General features: G+C 41.4%; 1 pseudogene; it reads right to left on the bottom strand.

The window, feature by feature from the left end:
- Nucleotides 1–16,987: 16,987 nt before the first annotated feature.
- Nucleotides 16,988–17,366, bottom strand: LOC122422022 (annotated as a pseudogene).
- Nucleotides 17,367–17,583: the final 217 nt, after the last annotated feature.

Below are 17,583 nucleotides of genomic sequence, written 5' to 3'. Positions count from 1 at the left end.
TGAGTGGAATCATTAGAAAGGGCTAATCATGACTGGAGAGAAATGCTTCTGGAGGATGATGTTGCTAAGTATTATTTAACCATGGAGAGTTTTTAAAAACATGAGTAATTCATGACTTATCAGGGATAATGATATGACTCTTGTTAGACCCTTGATGCCCAAAATTAGAAAACCAAAGGGACCTGGATCAGGCCCTAATATATAATTTGACCTTCTAGCTACTTCCGTGTCATCAAATAGACAATCTCAAACCCAAAGGAAGTGGCCAGATGTGTTGTCAATCATGTACCACTGATAACCATCAATTTCAATATTATTTTATTAGATTTAATACTATTTATGTGAGTATTGAAACACATGCATAATTCAAAACAACTCTCTAAAAACTGGACTATATAACCTCGAAAGTCCTTTTCTGCTTCAAAATTCTACCTTGTCCTGGAAAGTAGGTGGCTATGGGGTAACAGAAGAGTCAAAGAGCCATTGAACAAAGATGTAAGATGTCTGGGTCTGATGGTTTTGTTTTCTGGAATCTCAGTTTCCTTATCCACTTAATGGGGAGTATAATTTCTTCTTCACTGGATTCCTGAGAGGAACAAATAAAACATGTAGGTGGAAATGCTTTAAAGGTGTAAATTCCCAGGAACAACACAAACATTTTTGTTTTAGCTCATAAGACACTCAGATCAAGGTCTGTTGTTTTTAGACTCTATAGCTTGGCATGATTTTGGAAGAACAGGTTGTCTCTATCTCCTTTCTTGATGTTCTATTTATTTTTTTTTTAATAACAAATATTTCACAAAATATATTACCTTCATTTCTTGACCATCTCACTTGTTTTCTGAAGAGAGTGAATTTAGAAATAAAGGAAAAGTTAAAATGATGTTCTTATTGTTTTAGGAAAGGGATTTGACCCATGGAAAATCTTAATCTTAATTTGATCCATGGAAAATCTTAATCTAATAAAAAAAAAATCCCCATCCTGACAGGGAATTTTAAATCTTTCTTTTATAAATTGATCCTTTTGTGTCTTTAAAGGTGCTATGACTTTCATGATGCTGATAGTGAAATGCCCTGGGAGGGAGAAAACTTTTAAATTCATAAATATACCTTTCATGAGTCAGAGAGGAGAACTTCGCTCCCTATTAATAAATGAACAGGTATCTGCGAATGAGGCTGTGAAGATGGCAAAAGTAACAGCATTATGCCAGGTGTTACACAAAGCATTGCACATATCTTGCTTCCTGTCCTTGTTACAATACTGACACATTGGGATTTTTCATCTTCTTGGATGCATATGGAAACGGAGGCACAGAGAAATTATGTTACCCAGTTTACACAGATGTAGGATTAAAAGGCTGGTCAGCTTAGATCCAGAGTCCAGGCTTTCAACTTAGAACAAGAGGTGCTGGCCAAAACTCCATCACAAATTTGCCTGGGATATTGTTGTCCTTCTCATCTGATGTGGGCGGGGAGACCCCATGGGCTGGGAACACACGTTTTTACTAGATAGTATTTCAAGGGTGTCAGGCGCTATTTGTACTCCTCCCCCATGAAGGTGATGTTTGCTGCTGTGTTTGAGAGATAGAATAAAATAGCTTGTTACTCCTTTAACTCTTGTTTCTGCTCAATACATACATAAGAGCACAGAATTCTTACATCAGTTTTCTCACCTGTGGAATAGAAATAACAGTAGCAGCTATCTACTTAGAAGGATTAAATTCGGCAAACCATGTAAATGTGTAACTTAACCACTGACAAAATCAAAGGTTCAATAATGTTAGCTGAAATTTTCTCAACTCCTGGGAAAAACTAGAATGCACAAAACTTGGGTTTCTTATGATTAAACTCATTTTAACTCATCTCTCATGGCCTCTTTTAATATATTGTGGGCTGAATGTATATGACCCTCCAAGTTCATTTGTTGAAACCTTAACCTTCAATGTGATGGTGTTAGGAGGTGGGGTCTTTGAAAGTTGATTAGGCCATGAGGATGGAGCCCTTAAGAAAGTAATTAGTGCCCTTAAAGAATAGACAGGTGTTTGTTAGCCATCTGTTTGTCTTCTTTGGAGAAATGGCTGTTTAGTTCTCTGGCCCATTTTTTGATTGGGTCATTTATTTTTCTGGAATTGAGCTTCAGGAGTTGCTTGTATATTTTTGAAATTAATCCTTTGTCTGTTGCTTCATTTGCTATTATTTTCTCCCAATCTGAGGGCTGTCTTTTCACCTTGCTTATAGTTTCCTTTGTTGTTCAAAAGCTTTTAAGTTTCATTAGGTCCCATTTGTTTATTTTTGCTTTTATTTCCAATATTCTGGGAGGTGGGTCATAGAGGATCCTGCTGTGATTTATGTCGGAGAGTGTTTTGCCTATGTTCTCCTCTAGGAGTTTTATAGTTTCTGGTCTTACATTTAGATCTTTAATCCATTTTGAGTTTATTTTTGTGTATGGTGTTAGAAAGTGTTCTAGTTTCATTCTTTTACAAGTGGTTGACCAGTTTTCCCAGCACCACTTGTTAAAGAGGTTGTCTTTTTTCCATTGTATATCCTTGCCTCCTTTATCGAAGATAAGGTGTCCATAGGTTCGTGGATTTATCTCTGGGCTTTCTATTCTGTTCCATTGATCTATATTTCTGTCTTTGTGCCAGTACCATACTGTCTTGATGACTGTGGCTTTGTAGTAGAGTCTGAAGTCAGGCAGGTTGATTCCTCCAGTTCCATTCTTCTTTCTCAAGATTATTTTGGCTATTCAAGGTTTTTTGTAATTCCATACAAATTGTGAAATTATTTGTTCTAGTTCTGTGAAAAATACCGTTGGTAGCTTGATAGGGATTGCATTGAACCTATAGATTGCTTTGGGTAGTATAGCCATTTTGAAAATATTGATTCTTCCAATCCATGAACACGGTATGTTTCTCCATCTGTTTGTGTCCTCTTTGATTTCTTTCATCAGTGTTTTATAGTTTTCTATGTATAGGTCTTTTGTTTCTTTAGGTAGATATACTCCTAAGTATTTTATTCTTTTTGTTGCAATGGTGAATGGTATTGTTTCCTTAATTTCGCTTTCTGTTTTCTCATTGTTAGTGTATAGGAATGCAAGGGATTTCTGTGTGTTAATTTTATATCCTGCAACTTTACTATATTTGTTGATTAGCTCTAGTAATTTTCTGGTAGAGTCTTTAGGGTTTTCTATGTAGAGGATCATGTCATCATTGCAGCACTATTTATAATAGCCAGGACATGGAAGCAACCTTGATGCCCATCAGCAGACGAATGGATAAGGAAGCTATGGTACATATACACCATGGAATATTACTCAGCCATTAAAAAGAATTCATTTGAATCAGTTCTAATGAGATGGATGAAACTGGAGCCCATTATAAAGAGTGAAGTAAGCCAGAAAGATAAAGACCAACACAGTATACTAACGCATATATATGGAATTTAGAAAGATGGTAACGATAACCCTATATGCAAAACAGAAAAAAAGACACAGATGTACAGAACAGACTTTTGGACTCTGTGGGAGAAGGCAAGGGTGGTATGTTTCGAGAGAACAGCATTAAAACATGTATATTATCTAGGGTGAAACAGATACCAGCCCAGGCTGGATGCATGAGACAAGTGCTCGGGCCTGATGCACTGGGAAGACCCAGAGGAATCGGGTGGAGAGGGAATGGGGAATACATGTAAATTCATGGCTGATTCATGTCTATGTATGACAAAACCCACTACAATGTTGTAAAGTAATTAGCCTCCAACTAATAAAAATAAATGAAAAAAAAAAAAGAAGAGACAGGTGAGCCTGCTTGCTCACTCTACTCTCCACTTGAAGATACAAGAAGCCAGGAACTGGGCCTTTACCAGACACTGGATCTATCCACGTCTTGATCTTGAACTTCCCAGCTTCCAGAATTGTGAGAAACAAATGTTTGTTATTTATAAGTTACCGAGTCTAGGCTGTTTTGTTGCAGCTGTCTGGACAGACTAACACATGGCAGAAAACATAATCCCAAAGGTCTACTGGTTTAAAGCTTAGTGTCCTTGAGGTAGATATTCAGTGAGGTTCCTCTTCTTGTCCTCCCAGGATGGCATCTGGGTTACTGGGAAGGAGATTAGCCTGTGTGTTTCATGTCCTGAGTTTCTGCTGGTGACAGTTTTCCAAATCATCACTGGGTTGGTCTCAACTATGGGAGTTGTTCAAGGCTCACAGCAAGAAGACCTGAGATCTGGCAGGGGGACTGGGTGGCATACGCTGTCTCTATCTGGACTTGTTTAATGTTGGGTTCACAGCTAGGGTGGTGGGCTTGTGTTATGTGGGGGCACGTGTGTCCCCATCTCCACCCATGTTCCATTAGCATTCAGCTTTACTTCTGTTTCTTGGGGTGGAGGGGTTGTCACTTGGGCTTCTGCCAGCCCAAGTGCCCACACTGTGGACCGCTGTCCAGAGGAGTGTGCTAGCATGATGCCCCACCAGCCTCTGTGCCTCTCCCTTCAGTGGCCTAGAATCATACTGAGAGCCCTTCAGTGCCTTCAGAGCATAAAGAATGGGGTGAGATCCATTCTTTTGACAAGAAACACTTCAATCTGCTTCTGTCACACCCCACTGATTCATTTGTAAACCTCCCATTTTTCAACCATCTTCAAATGAAATGGGATACCAGTCTCCTTATTTTGAAATCATCCACACCTCAGGGGAGATTCTCTCATCCTCCCCCACCCATGCCGTCTCCAGAAATTACTATGTGGTACAGCTTATAATTCTCTCTCTGTCATCTCCATTCTGCTCTCCCCTAGATTCAACCCTGCCATTTTTTTCCCAGGTGGTGGCAGAAATGAGGGGCACTGGGCTGTTTTTACATTTAGGGTCACAGTCTCTCTGTCTAAACCCTCTTGCTCTCCTGAAGGGGTGTGAGTAGCACCCAAGAGAGGTGTTTCTTTGAATGTCAGGACTGAGTAATGAACTCTTTTCCTCATTTTTCTTAGCCTGCTATCATTTATTGGATGCTTGCCACACATCAAGCTTTGAGCTCTCGGCCTCCTGGGTAGCCTGGCAGTAAGCCCTGAGAGTTCCTACTGAGAAGTAGGCTTGGGAACTCTGCCACTGTTACATAGGATGGGGATGAGGCTCAGGAAAACAAAGTTACAGGGCCAGGCCAGTAAGCGGGGGGCTAAGGACTCTCATCAAGAGGCATTCGGCTCCAGTAGCTCAATGAATAATTGGGTAGCGAATGTTTCATGCTGAAAAGCCTTAAATTATATGTGTACCCAGCTCTCTCTCTCTCTCCCTCTTTCTCTTTCTCTTTGTCTCACTGCCTTTCTCACTGTGTCTTTTTCCCCTTGCCTTAATGAGGAAGATTCTGCCTTGAAGCTACAATGAACTGATTATTCACTGTTGTTTCCCACGCCATGTGTTTTTAAAAATATTTTATTGGAGTATAATTCTTTCACAATGTTTTATTTGTCTCTGCAGGGAAAAGTGAAAATGAAAGTTGCTCAGTCATGTCCGACTCTTTGTAACCCCATGGACTACACACTCCATGGAATTCTCCAGGCCAGAATACTGGAGTGGGGAGCCATTTCCTTCTCCAGGGGATCTTCCTGGCCCAGAAATCAAACCGGGGTCTCCTGCATTGCAGGAGGATTCTTTACCAGCTGAGCTACCAGGGAAGTTTCTGCAGGACAACAATGTGAATCAGCTATATTGTATACATAAACCCCCTCCCTGTTGAGCCTTCCTCCCATTGCCCCCATCCCACTCCTCTAAGTCATCACAGAGCACCAAGCTGAACTCCCTGGACTACACTGCAGACTCCCACTAGCTATTTTACACATGGGAGTGTATTTATGTCAAACCTAATCTCCCAATTTATTCCACCTTCCCCTTCCTCACTGTGTCCACATGTCCATTCTCTACACCTGCATCTCCATTCCTACCCTGGAACTAGGTTCATCTGTACCAGTTTTCTTATTGTGTTCTTTCTTCCTAGATTCTCTCTAGCTGGAAAGCTCAACTCATTTTCCTGTGCTCCTATTTAAAATGTTAACTTCTCCATCGACCACCCCCACACCCTCCTTGGAGAACACTCAGTTCTGTGCCTGCATGAAACATTGCATGTCTGCCTTATTATAGAACCTGTGCTGTGGCTGGCAGAGCGCTCCTCTTCTGACAGTCTTTCCCTCCAGGTTAGAACCATTCTGAAACTTATACATGGTTTACAATCAATATGTGCACTTAATGTTGTATTTTCTCTCCCCTTTCCTTTCTCAGTGTGGTTTTGTATGTTTTCCAGTTGATGACATTTTAGGATTAGGAAATATGGTTGATGATTACCTTTTACTCTTGCCTGTTAGGTGAACTCAGGACTTTACACAGAGGTGGAGTATTTTTCATCTTTTTAGTCTCAAGTATTTGGCAATTTGTCTTGCACATAATAAGTCACTGAATAAATGAATAAATGATGTACCAAAATAATGTGATTACGATTCTTGAAATACATCTAACATATGGTTTCGTAGGGTCTTGGGCATTTGCTTGGAAGTTTTCTTTCAAAACTCTGTGACTTGGAATTTTGATTACAGGGAGTCAGACACATCTTCACTAACTGTTTGACTCCTCATATACAACTGCCACTTCCTGATTATATAACTTGGTGTGTGTGTCAGTTGAACCTTTGTTTCTTATGTTTCCTTATCTGGAAAGAGGATAGTAGGATAACAGTTGTCATCCTCTTCAGAGATCTGGAAAGATTGTTTAAACTAAGTACCTTACCTGTGTGAGATATTTCTTTGGGGATTGCTACAGTCTTCACCTGTCACAGAGTTAACCCAGGTTGCTAATTAATCATTGATGCTCTTACTCTGGAGTCCTAATGGGTGCTGACACAGCAGTTTCTTTTTATTCTCTCTAGCATAACTCTTTTTTTAGGTATTCACCCTATGCAGCCATAGGCTTTAGCTTAAGCTTATCACAGCTCCTATAAGAGCATCAAGGGGATGTCCATTTGCTTTGAGGAATGTGTTAGGAAAAGAAGTGGAGTCCAATCAATGGGATGTGAGTGGAAAGACTCTGAGAGCTTCTTGGAAAAGTTTCATTGCTGGTAAAGGAGAGCTGCAGTTTCTGACTCTAAGAATTATGTTTGCTCTGGTTCAGGGAGAAAATGATAGTCAGGGGATTACAAGCCTCATTAATAGTAATAAAGAGCATGCATTCTTCAAAAATAAATGAACAACACATACATAAATAAAACAAAGAGAGCCACAGGGAGTGTTTGTCTCTCTTCTTCCTGTGGGCATTATTATCTAGATTTGACACTTGCCTCAGCCATGGTGCTGCCATTCAGAGGTCATGTTGATAGTGAGGATTCTGAGAAGCCAGGGGTTGGAGGGAACCTGGACCCATGATGACATTTTGACTCTCTGAACTCCCCAGCCCACAAGCCTAGCTACCCTGGGCTAGCAATTATGTCAGAAAATATAACATTAGGATTATTTAAGCCAGTTTGAGTTCTTATTTCTGTTGTCTACAGCTATCAGCAACCATCTCCACTCATATCCCAAATGTTATTATCCTCCCCTGATGGTTCAAATGATAAAGAATCTGCCTGCAATACAGGGCACATGGGTTTGATCCCTGGGTCGGGATGATTCCGTGAATGAAGGGAATGGCAACCCACTCCAGTATTCTTGCCTGGAGAATTCCATGGACTGAGGTTACTGTCCATGGGGTTGGAAATAGTCTGACACGACTGAGCGACTAACACTTTCACTTTCATTATCCTCCGCAATAAGCAATTTACCTTGTGCATATATTTTTTGCTGTGTCTCTTCTATGCTAGTATTCTCATCCAGGAAGGACTCTTTTCTTTTTGCAGTGCTAATGACTTTTCTGCAAACCTCTTTCTTACTTGGTTTCTCTGGGCTCTAAGGCAGTTCTCAGTTTTCCCAGGGACTCTGGTGGTTCCTCAACTCTACAGAGCCCTGACAGTGAGGCGGACACGTGGCTGCTTACTGCCCAGCAGACTCATATTCTGGCTGCATTTTCCCTTGGGGAATTTCATCATTTCTTCATGAATTTACAAATATGTACGAAATAGCTCTTGGGTAGACACTAGGTCAGGCCCTGGGGACACAACAGTGAACAAAGGAAAGATCCTTATATGGAAGGTTTAAGAATTTTTATGGCTGATTGTGGGCTCCGAGAACATTTAAGGGGAGAAAGCTTATCATTTGCTCTTGACTGATGCTATCCCAGGGCTTCCCAGGTGGTGCTAGTGGTAAAGAACCTGCCTGCCATGCAGGATATGTAAGAGACACAGGTTCGACCCCTGGGTCAGAAAGATCCCTGGAGGAGGGCATGGCACCCACTCCAGTATTCTTGCCTGGAGAATCCCATGGACAGAAGAGCTTGGTGGGTTACAGTCTGTAGGGTTGCAAAGAATCAGACACGACAGAAGCGACTTAGCACACATGCAAGCAAGATGCTATCTCAGGAGGAATCAAGAGTTTTACAGTTATTCCCCAGATTAGAAAGAATGGCTTGGGTGAACTGATCTTTCTCTAACTGAAGTGCTAGCTTAGTCTATGATCATACCTGAACTTACTTGATCTTGTCTGAATGCTAAACTCATTTTCTCTTTCTTAATTCTTCTAGAGAAAGAAATACATTTCCAGTATTAATGCTTCCAAACATTAATGCAGGAACTGGAAGCCAGCAGAAGTCAAGTGTTGGTCTGTGATGACTTGGATATGGGATGCAGGAACACCAGGTGAGGAGTTGGGGGCTGGGAGAGTCCCCCCAGGTTTCCAATAAGCTAATGCTTTAGTTCTCTCTGGGTACTGTAACTTGAAGTGTGTAGAACTGGATGCTGCCCAAGTTCTCTCTGACCTCTTGTCATATGAAATGTTATCATTATGATTAATAAAGTTCAGAATCAATCATGAGGCAATAAATAAATATACCCAAGATTCACCCTTGGAAAATATAAGTAAAGGATTAAATTGATTAACAGAGACATTGTTTTTACTGGATCAAAGCGAGGAATACTGCATTTTAATAAGACTGGGCAAGTTACTTCGGGTGCCAAAGTTTAGGCTTTTAGCAATGGTGAAACAAGTTCATACAGATTCTCAGATAACCACCCACCACTTATTTCTGGGGTGGAAGTTCACAAATCAGTGCTGATTGGCCATCTCCTTGTTGCTGCGGACCTCTCTGGCCATGTTACCGGGAAGGAAAGTAAGAATTTTAGTTGTGAGCTGGAGATACGATTACGTTCTCTGTGCTCAGTTATTTGTGCATCTTGATGTTTTAATCATCTTTGAAGCTGTTATGAGGTGACATGAGGGCCAGCTTCCCAAGTTCCGCTTATCAAGCCGTGAACACATCTCCACTGACAGCCTGTCCACATAATGAATTGTCCAAACTGGGAACACTCTACAGAGTGAATGTGCATGCTTGGTTGTTCAGTCGTGTCTGACTCTTCATGACCCTTTGGATTGTAGACCGTCAGGCTCCTCAGTCCATGGGCTTCTCCAGGCAAGGATATTGCAGCGAGTTGTCATGCCCTCCTCCAGGGGATCTTTCCAACCCAAGAATCAAACCCGCGTCTCCTGTGTCTCCTGCACTGCAGGCAGGTTCTTGACTCACCGAGCCATCAGTTATGCTGGAGAATAAGCGTAAACTTGGACTGGCTTGAACAAACTGCTTTACTCATACCCTATCCATTGAACACAGGCTATTTACAAGTGCGGAGATTATACGTAATATGGAGACATGGAGACTCACCCAGGTCACCACTCTGAACCAGGCGTCATCATCCCCACTAGTCAATACAGTGGTCTGCAAATGCATCTGTACTCTACCTCCTATAGTTTGTGAGATCTTTGTAAACCCTTTTAAATGTCTGATTCAGTTGCTTTGTTTGAAATTACAAAGGTTGAATGGCTAATTGCCTCATAGGAAGTCCCTTCAATTTTTCTCTTGGCTAAAAATTAAATAAATGAATCATTCCTGCTTTATCCCTATTCAATATAATTAATTCAGTCTTCTGCATTTTCATTTTCTCCATGTTCCATCATTTAAAAGACACAAACAGAAGTGAACTCTTTTAAAATTAGTGGAATAATTGTGCTCCTCATGCTACTTTGTGAGAAGGCTGTTGAAAAAAAATACCATGACCTGATCTCAAACATTAAATGGTTTAGAAGTGAGACCTTCAAAATCTGATTGAAGAGATCACACTGAGAATTGTTTTTATCTTGGTTTATATGATTTCTGATGTGCCCTATCTCCCCATCACAGTGCCCTACTCTTCGAGAATATTAAGCATGGATTTTTAGCTAATTAGTTAATACTATGGGTAGATTCATTTTTATATTTCCAACTCATTGTTTCTGGCATTGAAGGGTATCATATATAAACTTCAATTTTACAGCAAATAATCTGACCACTGAGATAACCTGGAAAGTGCTTCAGTAATTGTTTCTCTGCATACAAAACTTGAAGAAATTTCAGGGTTCCAAGGTGCCCAAGTTGGAGAAAAGGGCTCTGATTGCCCTGTTTCATAAAACATAATTTTTAGAGTTTGCTTAATCCCAAAATTTTAAGTGTTTTTTATATCCATAAACTCTCTTCTTTCCAAAGGGGCTACCACTCCCTGGTGGTAAGGTATTCACAGAGACATTACAGATAGTAATTATAATAAAAATAGCATTCTGTAGTTTCACAGCAGATTATAATTTACAAAGTAGTTTTGCATGCTCATTACCTCACATGACCCTCTCTACAATCATGGAAAAAAGTGTTTTTGGCAGAGGATGTTATGAATTTGTAAGACCCTAGTTTCTTTTTCTCCTGGGTCAAAACAAGTTATTTTCTAGGCTTCCTTGGAGTCATATATGCCCATTTGTTGTTGTTGTTTAGTTGTTAATTTGTATCCGACTGAGACCCCGTGGCCTGTAGCCCACCATGCTCCTCTGTCCATGGGATTTCCCAGGCAAGAATACTGGAATGGGTTGCCATTCCCTTCTCCACGGGATCTTCCTGACCCAGGGATTGAACCCAGATCTCTTGTGTTGCAAGCAGACTGTTTACCATCTGAGCCACCAGGGAAGTCCTACAGATAGTGAAGTTAAGTGTTAAGTGTTAGTTGCTCAGTAGTGCCCGACTCTTTGAGACCCCATGGGCTGCAGCCATGGCTCCTCTGTCCATGAGATTTTCCAGGCAAGGATACTGGAGTGGGTTGCCATTTCCTTCTCCAGGGGATCTTCCCAACCCAGGGATCGAACCCAGGTCTCCTGTACTGCAGGCAGACTCTTTACCAACTGAGCTACAAGGGGAGCCCAACAGATAGTGAAGGGGATGACAAATCTGTAAGATGAAAGGAGCCTAAATCCCTGAATCCCTGCACGGAAGACAATGTTAAACACCCATACTGAACACTAGGTGAATAAGAAAAACCTTCTGTTGTATCGAGCCACTAAGATTCTATTGTGTTTATTTTAGTCATTTCCTATCTTTATTAAAATAATTTTCTAATAGTCATTTTATTCATGAAATAATGAAGATCAAAGAGGTAAAGTTACCTATTTAAGCTCACAGAGTCAGAAATATGCAGTTGTAGACAATCTAAAAGTTAAACCAACTTAATTTTTCTAATTCCAATCAATGCCAGTGTACTTGTCAACACATTTCAGATGTCACTAATGAATATTACATCAAAAACTTATAATGTAATGCCATAAATTTAGCTAAACACCTAAATGCCTAAAACGTAATAAGCCTTTCATGGTCAGGAATAGTTAATGTGCATCTCAAACCATCCAATAGGATATTAAAAAAAAAAAAAAACCATATTGAAGAAAGGAAAGCTGCAACATCTCATTTCATAGACTAGTAAAACTGGGGCTTAGTGAAATCCAAAATTAGTGACCAAGATTGTGATAAGCAAGAGGTATAAGGTGATAGAATGTGTTGTCAACAATTAAAATGAAGCTTACTATCTTCAGTGCCTTTCTGTTGACAGATAATGTCAACAGAAAACAAACAAGAAAAAAAAAAAAAGCCAAAAAAGAAGTCAGCAAAGAGAACTTTCTTAGTGTTCTCTTTGTTAATAAGGCTGTAAAGAAAATCACTGGACCTCCAAATACTGGATGTCTGGATGTCATCATTTTTGAGGATGGAACTCTGGAATTTGGGTTTTAGTGAGCTTCCTGATGGTTTGCAGACTTGCTGAGGCCCTGCTAAATGGTCGAGTAGATTCCCACTAAAGGTCTAATCTCAACTGTTATTTCATTCTCTATCTATAATCCTCTTCTCTTTCAGAAGAACTCAGAATTGATACTGTGAGATTTTTTTCAGGTGAGGAATATTTGAGGCAAGGGGAATAGCAGAGACACTGGTTGTCAGGATGCTGTGTAGAGCTGACAATAAAAATCAGAAAAACAAATAATGCCATAAATCCTGGGCCCTAGAGGAAATAGGGCAGGCTAATAGGGCAGGATAATTCTAGTCACAATGCTACTAGTCTTTCTTATTGTACGTCACATGAGTGTCAGTTCAGTAGTCACTCAGTCATGTCCGACTCTTTGCGACCCCATGAATCGCAGCACGCCAGGCCTCCCTGTCCATCACAAACTCCCGGAGTACACTCAAACTCATGCCCATCGAGTCGGCGATGCCATCCAGCCATCTCATCCTCTGTCGTCCCCTTCTCCTCCTGCCCCCAATCCCTCCAAGCATCAGGGTCTTTTCCAATGAGTCAACTCTTCACATGAGGTGGCCAAAGTATTGGAGTTTCAGCTTCAGCATCAGTCCTTCCAATGAACACCCAGGACTGATCTCCTTCAGGATGGACTGGTTGGATGTCCTTGCAGTCCAAGGGACTCTCAAGAGTCTTCTCCAGCACCACAGTTCAAAAGCATCAATTTTTGGGGGCTCAGCTTTCTTCACAGTCCAACTCTCACATCCATGCATGACCACTGGAAAAACCATAGCCTTGACCAGACGGACCTTTGTTGGCAAAGTAATGTCTCTGCTTTTTTAATATGCTATCTAGGTTGGTCATAACTTTCCTTCCAAGGAGTAAGCGTCTTTTAATTTCATGGCTGCAGTCATCATCTGCAGTGATTTTGGAGCCCCCAAAAATAAAGTCTGCCACTATTTGCACTGTCTCCCCATCTCTTTCCCATGAGGTGATGTAATCTGAGTAAATCTTCAGTTCAGTTCAGTTGCACAGTCATGTCTGACTCTTTGCGACCCCACGGACTGCAGCACGCCAGGCCTCCCTGTCCATCACCAACTCCCGGACCGGAGTTTACTCAAACTCATGTCCATTGAGTCAGTGATGCCATCCAACCATCTCATCCTCTTTTGTCCCTTTCTCCTCCAGCCTTCAATCTTTCCCAGCATCAGGGTCTTCTCAAATGAGTCAGTTCTTCACCTCAGGTTATCAGGAGTAAATCTTAGGGCTCCACATGGCCTGGTCTCACTGTAGGATCATAATTAACTGGTTATAGTTCAGCATTCTGAAATAATAGAGAAATGTTATTTTATTTGATTGTTTTCAATAAAGTCAAAGATGCTCCCCTTCATCATGCATGATAGTATTTCTTAAATTCTTTGCTCACACTCCTCTCATTCTCCTACCTGTTTGGCACAGCATCTGTCCATGCTCAATTTTTGTTTTCTTTCCTGTCTTTTAATTTTCCATGAAATGCTTCTGCACAGCCATTTCTGTGGACCCCGGTTTCTGTCCCTCCTTGTTTACTTTGACAACTCTGCAAAATATTTCCTTTATGGGTAGATGGAGATGGGTTGAACAAAAGAAGGAGGTTGTATATACTCATATATAAATTATATTTTCCCCTGCTATATTTGAAAGGTAAGGATGGAGAGAAAGTATTTTGAAACAAAGTATAAGTCAGTTATGAAATCTTTGCTTAAAACCAATTAGCCTTTGACTGCATATTAAGCAGAAGTCATTAGCTTTATTGGAATGAGAACCAATAAGCCTTGATCATTTCTACTTTCAAGTATATGGCCTTTGTAAGGCCCATTGAGGCTCCATCAGTGTTGCTTGAGAGTCACCATTAAACAGTCAATGCTTTCAGTTTTGTAAAATAATAAGGTGCTCTGACCCATTACTAGATAAAATATCTACCCACCCATCATCTATTCCTGATCACCCCATCAAACTCAACACATTCACTCTTTCATGGAGACTTATTCCAGCCAAATGAAGCAACCGAGAAAGAGCATTTATTTAAGCCAGATATTAGCAAAGTTAATCTGAAGAAATTATGTGAGAGCTGCCTTGCCAGCACCTACTATCACAGAATACTTGTGGGATAAATAAAATCAATACATCTTGGAGGTGAAGTTTAGGAACCGTCATCTTGACAGGCACGTGAGTATACATGAGGAAGCTGCATCATTGGAGGTAATTCAGTTTAATGAAGAATGTCTGAAGTAGCGAAGAATTGAAAAACTTATGGCAAATCATATACAACAAAAGCTACCTTTTCCTCCTACCAGCCTTAAAGGATCACATAAAAAGGACATGGATTTAGCTTTGGAGGCGAGGTGAACCCTCCGTAGGAAAAGGAATATGGAAGGCAAGATTGAAGGCTCGAGGAGCTTGCCAGCTGCAGGCAGGAGGTATGTAGGAAGGGCAGCCCGTGTCTGGAGGGGGAAGAAGACAGAGAGGATACGACCTCGGGCCAGAAGACCAGCACAGTGACAGGAACCTGGGACCTGTTTACAAGAGCTACACTTACCAGATGGAATTGTTAGAACTTCAGCTCGTCCTCTTAAGGAGCAGGGAGGGAAGGCCAGCGGTCCTCACCTTGGGACATCACTGGGGCCCTGCTGGGCTCCCCGCAAGTGTGACCTCATCCTGGAGTGGGGTCATTTCACATGCGGGTGCTGGAAACCCAGGCCAGATGTTGGCCCCTTGTTCAGGTGGTCAGGCTCTTCACGTACCCCACTCTTGACCTGGACACAAAAATCTCTTCCCTTCCTAGGCTTCTCCATGAAGACCGTCTCTCTGTGTGGGAATTCTGCTGCTTGTAAAAGATGCCTGGGGTTGGAGTCTAGGGGTGGTGAGCACACAGCAGAGCCCAGGGTACTTCGCACCCTTAGACACAGGTCTCTTTTCTCCCCGGACTTCTTTGAGTGTGCCTTCCCATGTGCTAAATTGCATGTAAGTGCTCTTTCTGTAGCACAAAATGATTGTCAGGAATTTCACAGGGTTCAGCCTGATGAGCATTTTCCCTTTAGTTGAAATAGTTTGCAAGACATTTGGTAGTCATATTTAAATACTATATTTGAAATTCCACTTATTGGAAGAAGCACACTGCTTGAGGCTGAAGTCTGATATGGATTTGAAACCTTGCTTATACATTTTTTACTGTGTTACCTTGAAGAGGCTATTCCATTCTCTTTGCCTCAGTTTTCTCTTGTATAAAATAGGAATTACATATTTATAGGAATCAGAGGTTTGGAGGGAAGGATTAAATACACTCCCCAATGGGAAAAGTGCCTCACACAGGGTCATCACACAAGTAAACCTCCCCAGAAATGTGCTATTTAGGTCCATGGAGACGACTGTAATTGGGTCACCCATAGCATGCTAGAAGTGATGGACTGCACATTGCCAATCAACACCATTTAGAAGTTACTGAGCCCAGTTTGGGCTTCCCTAGTAGCTCAGCTGGTAAGGAATCTGCCTGCAATGCAGCAGATCCTGGTTCGATTCCTGGGTCAGGAAGATCCCCTGGAGAAGGGATAGGCTACCCACTCCAGTATTCTTGGGCTTCCCTGGTGGCTCAGCTGGTAAAGAATCTGCCTGCAATATGGGAGACATGGGTTCCATCCCTCAGTTGGGCAGGTCCCGTGGAGAAGGGAACAGCTACCCACTCCAGTATTCTGGCCTGGAGAATTCCACAGACTGTGTAGTCAATGGGGTTGCAAAGAGTCCAACACAACGGAGCAACTTTCACTCCACTGACCTCAGCTCAGTAAAATGAAATCTTAGCTGTGACCTCAATCTGCTTGGCCCTGTGCTCAGGCCTGAGGATGAAGGTGAGGTCTTTGCAAAGTGCATCACTTTTCGGTTTTTCTCTTTAACTTTATAAGGAGCTTGCTGAGATTTTTAACTGCACCTGATTAATATGTAGGAATGAGGAATGCAGAGAACACATTTTAAGATATCAGCAACCCTGCTTGATTTGGTTTTAGAAAGAGGCATTGATTTAAACAGGGAAACCTTTTCTCTCAGGGTTATGTTTTTGAAATATCAGGCTACAGAGCACGGGTGCAATGTTACACATTTTGCTCGTTTATGTGTCCCCAGATGCTGCACCATGTGTGATCTTGCTCAGCCATCCAAACTGAAAAATAAAAGATTACCGAAACATTATTGGGGATGTATACGAAATTGCATTGCGACTCATAGCTGATTTTTCAGTTCTTGTTTTTCTGTTTCAGTTGAGCTGACGATTCTCGTGGTTTTTTTTTTTTTTGTGGTCTGAAATCCCCTAGATGGCACTAGAGAATCCTGTATCTAAGTGGTTTATATAATACTCCTAAGTAGATGAAGAGGAGTAATTTTTACTTTTCTGCAAATAAACGTTAATAAGAAGTTTAACAGGATGGGATGCAATGTGCAAGGTTAACATTTATGTATTCTGTATGTTAGGTGCTCCTTGAAAGTAAAAATTGGTGATTTTTTAACTGTGGGTGTCTTGGAATGGGGTTTTGGTATTTTAATTAACATGGAATTCATTTGGTGCAGACATAAAGATGCATAGAAATAGCAGAGATCCTGAGGCTGATTCTTGACCCAAATGGCACTCATATTAGAGCCGTAAAATACAAGATCTACATCTCCTAGGAGGGGAGAGGGTGGGTTTTTAACCCTCGTCTCCTGCATTGGCAGGTGGACTCTACCACTGAGCCACCTGGGAAGCCCAAATTTTATTCAAGACATCATACAAAATATTCGTCTTCCTCCTCTTCTTTATCTTGATTAAACTGGAGTAATGCAATTTGTAACTTTGCAGCTACTTGTAACCAATCACATAGATTATGTTTCTCCAAATATTTTTGGTGAGATATTTCAAATACCTTTTGAAAAAAGGCAGCTCAGAAGCTACGGTAATCTCAGTTTTGCTTCTTTCGATTGTTACAGCATCTCCATTAAGATTTCCAGCTTTTCCATTCACTTTGATTCTTTCCTGAAGAAACTGCTCTAAACTGACAGCACCCATGATTCCATCTCTGACAGGATGGGCGCTATCAAGAGGAAACGTCAGGACCTGCTTCTTTTCATTGCCCCTTTTGCCACAAGCTTTTTCATAGGAGCCATGGCTGCAGTGTAGGCAGATAGTGAGCTGGGTGAAGGGAGTGGGTTTAGGTTGGGTCCCTGAATTCAAGTGGCTCAGAAAATGCACAGGTGTGATGAGTGAAGAGGCCTGGCTATAAGACTGTGGGGTTAGTGGTCTGTATGGCTGAACCACACAGCTGTCAGGAGGAGGGGCCAGTGAAAAACAGCAGTCCTGTAGGTGCAGGGTGGCCCGTAGGTG

Source organism: Cervus canadensis, chromosome 19 (genome assembly GCF_019320065.1).
Source record: "Cervus canadensis isolate Bull #8, Minnesota chromosome 19, ASM1932006v1, whole genome shotgun sequence".
NCBI classification, from domain to species: Eukaryota; Metazoa; Chordata; class Mammalia; order Artiodactyla; family Cervidae; genus Cervus; species Cervus canadensis.
The sequence above is the reverse complement of the archived record's forward strand: the minus strand, read 5'-3'. Positions and strand labels throughout refer to the sequence as shown.